We start from the raw sequence: 6516 nt of genomic DNA, 5'->3' as shown, positions 1-6516 counted from the left end.
TATAGGGATCCAAAACCATCTGCCTGAAGTGTTTGTAGTTATTTAGCACAAAGATAACTGGGTCAATTGTCCTAACAGCTCTGAATGAAGAAGCCTGCTTGATATTTCAGTGATTTACCTGTGATCCAATTGCATAACAAAGCATTATAGCAACAGAAGTGTAGGAAGTCTTCCTCAAAAAGCTTGCTATATACCTACATTAGGATTCATACATTGCACAGGGATATAGTTTTTCCTTTATAGAAAAAATACTAATCAATTAAGCTTATATTAGAGGAAATTTGCCTTTTCCTGAGAAGAAAGGTTGGCACTACTGAATTATCTGATGCAATTAATTATGAGCAAAGGACCCACAACAAAACGTGAAGACAAATCTCTGGCCAAAGAGGCTGGCACTGTGGGCTCCCTGTTATGTCAGCCGCAATATTAGAATGTGGGTTAGGGATATTCTGCAGGATATTCTGATAGCAGAAACCGTATGGTGCTTTTTAATCTTTTTATGCAAGTAAATATAAAAATACACCATCTCTACTTGCTATTTGTAAATTAAATACTGTTTGTGGAGCTGAGAAACTGGCTTTCTTTATAACTAATTTCCATACAAAACATCTGTCAGTATATACTTTTTCATAATGATGCCAGTGCATATAGAGGGCCTTAATCCATGGCCAATAAACAGCTGGAAACTGTTCTTTTAATATTTAGTATTGCTTGATTTACTGTTTGGAATTTTTTGGTAGACACAGCAGACAGTTTCCAAAATAGCTTATAGACTTTTAACACATCCTAATTTTAATAAAGTTCAGTTCTTAATTTTATGTACATTTGGCCTCATCGCAAGAAGTCCACATTCAGAAGATTACAACAGTATGAAATTTTTATGGCTGATAACAAAAATCAGTTTCTTACTGCTTTGAATAGAACTTTTTAAAAAGTAACTTTCAAATATGGCAAAAAAAAAAATCTTGCTCCATGGTAGTTTTAATGAGTACCAGATTCATCAGGTAGCCTACAACCTGCAACATTTAAAATATACATTTGAGAAGTGTGAAGAGTATATCCTTGCCTAAACAGACCTGAATTTATTCAGCAAGAAAGCGTTCAATCTGGTAAGAAACTTTTACTTGCAAATGACTTGAATGAGTGATTTCCTTCTACCGAATACATGCATATTGAAAGATGCTGCCTGACCCTGCTGCTTCACTAAAAAATTCATCCTTAGAAAACTATCTGCAGGGCTGAAAAAATCTCCACAATAATCACTAACTGCGGGAAAGAATTGGGCATATTCCCTTAGTGTTGCCATCAATGCTTCTCAAACCTTTCTTGGAGGGACTTTTTTAATGCAAAGAAGAGAACAGTTTCCTTCTTCAGTCTTTCATTTCTTTGAACTTCCTAACAGGGAGGCTGGTTGCAAGGTGTCTGACTCGCATCTAAACTGAAACTGGGCAAAGACCACCGCTTGTTTTCAAACACTTCTATGAATAATCAACATCCACCGGAAAGCACTTGGTATTCGCAGGCTGAAGGCTGGATTTGGGCAGCAGAGCTGAAAGGTGGTTTATTCTACTGTTAGACTCTGCCAGCTGTCATGTCTGAATAAATTAGAAATCCATCCAAATAATTTTCTAAATTGTCTACGAATTGAGGCTAGTATGCATCAAAATATTATTTTTCTTTAATTTCTAAATTGATTTACATCCAAACCACTGATAAGACATTAGGACTGCATAAGTAAAGCAAATGTCTGGTTAAACCTTACAAAGGCTTGTAAATATTTACTAGATATATACTTCACATCTTCTGTAGATTATGGTGCAAATCTAACTAACAAAAGGTATTACAGATCAGACTGAGGATTTGCAAACACTACCAGTAAAGCAAATGCTGAGCTAATACAGCCATATCATAAGCATTTAAACTTTTGAGTGTCTTAGCTCTTAAAACTCTGTAGTCTGAACCTATATTCATAAAAGTTCCCCCAGCCTCTTTGTTAAACCGGCAATTAAAGCTGACCTGATTAAGAAGACCTGCTTTCTCAGTCTTGTTGGTAGGGCACATTGATTAGAAAGCCTGGGAATCCTCATTAATTAATTAATGAGCGTGTTTACCTGTGCGTGCGTGTTTGGGCAGATTAGCCTTTGCACATAGCATGGCCGAAGTGACAACGACAGCTACTGGAATGCTGCATCCCCAAACTTTAATGATAGCACAGCATAACCTTCACACAAAAGTCCTACCCAGCCACATCTATACCTTTTCAAGGTGTCACCTTTGGTCATGTTTTCCTTAAATCATCATCTGTTCTTAAGCAGGAAGATTTAAGCTTTTTACCTTGTGTTTTTTTAATGAATAACATTGCAAGATGAAAAAATACGTTTGGATGGATCATGCAAGGAGTCAATAAATATGTAGAATACTTGTAGACGTGTATTTACTATATATATTTAGTTAATAAACTTCACAGGCTTCTTGAAGGAGACCTATTTTAAATCAGTGACTATCTTTAAAGAAGCTGAATTATGAAATGACCTAATGTAGGTATCTGGTGTTTCTCAGAAGTAAAGTATTTTCTCTTTTAAATATTGTCTCATGACAGTATTATGGCTAAGAAGTTTAATGGGGAAATTGATGTTTGTGAATTTGGGGATTTGGAGAACTTTGCATAAGGAGATTACATTGTCATTCAATTTGGGATGAGTATGTGTAAGATTCAAACCAGTTGATAAAAAAATAACCTCCAATCCCATTCAAATGAATAGCAAACTCTCAGTGAGGTCAATATTTCATTCTAAGAGATGCTTTCCAAGTCTGTGAGGTCTGACAAGGTGATTATGTTGTTAGGAGATGCACTGATAGATGCTGAGGTAACATAAAAAACCTGTAACTTATTTGAAGGAACGAGGACTAAAAGTGAACCCAGTACAAATGGATTCATTGGTGAATGAAGAAGTAATTCTTGGTACAAGGTACAAATTGCTGATCATACGGAGGTGTTCCAAGAAATATTTTGCTATAACCATAGAATGGTAAATTGCATCTTTTTCAATTTTGCCATTTCAGACAAATGCATTGGTGTTGCCAGGGGAGAACATCTTTTTCAGCAAGCTCTGCTAACAATCTTCTGAAGGAAATCCCTTTACGGGTTTCAGAAGCATTTAAGAGGAAGACTACTTTTATTAGTAGTATGTTTTACTCTTAATGAAATGTACCTGGCCAAGGAGGACTTCTGTAATACTTAAGATCCCTTAATTCACAATACGTGCGCTCCAGCTTATGGAGATGATGAGAGCTCTTTTCTACCTTGGAACAGGGTAGCAAAGAAAAAAAAGCTTTGCTGGAGTTAGTTGGGGCAGGAGATTTAGGCCTGTACAGAGTCAGATTCGGTCAGTGATTCCTAAACCTCCTGTTATTTCATGGGGTCGCATTTGTTTGCAGGGTAAATTCTGTTTCTCGTGTTCCCTTGTGAATCTCCTCGCACAAAGCATGCGTGCTTGTAGTTTGCATTGGGAGGATTCAGATTCCCCCATGCTATATGCTTAACAGAATACTTCTTGTTGTCAGAGGATTTGTGCTTTTCCTTCTCTCTGTCCCTTTTACCTTTTCCCTGCCAAAAGAAAATCACTAAATGTGTGTATGTAATGATTGCAACTTTAAAAAAGTAATTGGTTTCTCACAGAACTTCTCTCCCTGGCTCCACCATTTCCAAGCGACATGATGTGTGGCCATTTCTTGTCTGTTTCTCATATCCCTTTTTGAGATGCTAACCCTGCTCTGCATCATTTTTATAGACCCAAACCCACATGGTTTTGATTTGGCAGAGAATGGCAGATTGCTCCATATTAGAAAGGATGTGGATGCTTGGTTTTGGATTTTGTTTGGTGTTTTTCAACTACATCTCCTGTTGTTCCATATTGAATTTGATTGTAAACTAAAAAGTATGCTACATGTTTTGTTGATCCTTGAGATGGAGCTGCCCTGATGGCACTTCTGTCCTCTTCTTATCTGATTCAGATGAAGTAGACTTTGGGTATTTTTCATCCAATCTCTTACTGCAAAGCATTAATCAGTTTGGGAGAAAATTGAGACTTGTAGGTCCAATTCAATTTACATCTAGACTTCTTTTACTGCCAGCACATAAGAGCTGAATAGCATCTGTAAATATCTTACCTGATGTCAGTGTCAGGCTCCTTTACATTATTACAGTGCTACAAAGATGACTAATGAGTATTCACTGCTGGCAAACTACAACTAAGATTGACTAGGAATCTTCATCTTTAAATTACCTGTTTTTCAGTTGCTCATATCTGAAATAAATGTTCATAGCCCCACCTCCTGCAAATCCGCTTATATCAGTCCCTACGCTAACCTCGTAGAGAGAATTTAGGCAGGGTTCAGCCATTTTCATGGTATGCAAAGCGTAAAGAAAGGGGCTTTGTGTCTTCTGGATTACCTGGTAGAACAGTTGACTCTGAAAAGCCCAAATATCTTTTGCTTCATGGTTCTAATTTGGAAAGGAAAACCAAAGAGTAAAGAAAAGCAAAGTAGACCTTCCCAACTTCAAAATATACTAAAGTAATCCATTCTCTGCATATCTATTAGGTTTTTCTTCCAGTTTCTCCTTCTGCCTCAACCCTTTCCCAGGGAAAGGCTGAAAACAAGGCAGAAGCAAGAGGTGATTTTGAACACCAGCACCTTTCCTAAAATGTTGTCTTTTATTAAAAGCTGCTGTGGTTGCAAAATGGTGTTGAAAATATGAACTAAGTGTAACCTGGGCATAGATGTCTGCTTAAGTTTTCACAGAGTCTGAAATAATAGCTCTTAGATATGTGAGCCTCATCTCAACAGGGTTTTCTCTCGTATGCCTTCTATTTTCAACGTGAACTTTCTCTACTCTTCTTGCTCTCCCAGGCAGGCGAGGTTTAGTCACTGCATCCAGTCAATTTATTCTAGTGACAAGGCACGTATTTACTTTGGGAAAGAAACCCTACCTATTTTTTCTCCAATTACGATAAAATAAATTCCAAGGGACCTGATGGTCAAATCTGCCAAGACAGACACCAGTCCAAGAGGCTGTCTGGAATCGCGCAGTAGATCAGCCTGATGGGCCGCCAGACTACTCTTCTGTCTGTAAAAGTGGCAAGCATCAGAAGTTTAAGAGAAGAGAGAAACAAACTCACAGTAGGCTTATAAAACATTTAGTATAATCCAAAATACAGATTTACTGAAATCCTGAAACACAGCATTTTTTTTTTTTTGACTTTCTGGTACACTTCAAATGGAATTTTTCCACAAATAAAATGTCTCAATATTTGGATAATCATCCAATCCAAATTCAGTCTTGCTAAATTATTGGCCATTTTTTTTCAGCAATGAGTTTCAAATTCTGTGTGATTTACGGTATGTACAGGGGGAGAGATGGGGGGTAAGGGAGGTAGCCAGACAGATGTACAGACAAGGTTGTCGTCTCCCTCCCCACACGCACTTTCTTGTCTACCCAGCTTTACTTGCTGCTGCTGAAGCCCTTTCGATTCTGCAACATGCCTGCGTGCAGGATGCTGCCAGCCTGCCCTGGCTACTGCAGCTGAGCAGCTCTGGGCAGCTGCAGGAGGGTCTCTGCCTTGCTCTTCCCACCGCCGTGGGTGGAGCGGGCATCGCTTCCCTTCTCTCTCGGCCCTTTAGTCCAGACTGATCCTATCAGAGAAGTTAAATTTAACAGCAGGCAAGTTAAAGCTGCCTGCTTCAAGGGCCTCTCGTGGTATACAAAAATACACATTTGATGATTTTCTTCTAAAAAAATCCTGAGCTATATGAAGTGTGTTGTTATGTGTGAAGGATACAAAGCCCCAAACAATTTCATTTACTTCAGTGTGAGTTGCAAATACAGGCTGTTAAAACACAGCCAAGAATTATTGCAAAATGAAGGCTGGGAAAGTAAGTACTTGAAAACCCAAGAAAATCCCAAAGCTAAGGTTTCTGCTGCAACATTCTGTTGTTTTCGCTGCACATCTATAAGTTTTATTATTATTTAATCTATATCCTGTGAGGTGTGTAGGATGTGCAATGAAGCCAAAATGATATTGCTTTGGAAAAGTTAGTATTTGTAATTTCCTGACTTTTGAATATTTGATTTTTCAGCCTCGGTAATGCACTAATGCTGGTTTATGTGTTTAATATATAATTGGCTTGAACTTCTTTCTTCTTTTTAACTGTCAATACGATGATTAGTTTCTGGAGGAAGAGTGAAAAGCATGACTTTTTTTCTTTGGCCCAAGTACTGCAGAATCTATTTTATGCATTTTTTTTCATTGCAGTGATACTACGCTGGTGAGGGAAACTCGGTGTAGGTGGGAATTTGGCTGCTCAGTGCCTCTTAGATGAATGAGACTTGGAAGCCTCTCAAGGATGGTGTTATTTTTTCTTCCTTTCCAAACTCACTGGAAACACTCGAGGGTATAGACCTTTTCATGTGTGTTTACGGGACCGTGCATTTCCTCCAGCGCCTTCCCCCACTGC

Source organism: Pelecanus crispus, chromosome 5 (genome assembly GCF_030463565.1).
Source record: "Pelecanus crispus isolate bPelCri1 chromosome 5, bPelCri1.pri, whole genome shotgun sequence".
NCBI lineage: Eukaryota > Metazoa > Chordata > Aves > Pelecaniformes > Pelecanidae > Pelecanus > Pelecanus crispus.
This window is presented reverse-complemented; position numbering follows the sequence as displayed.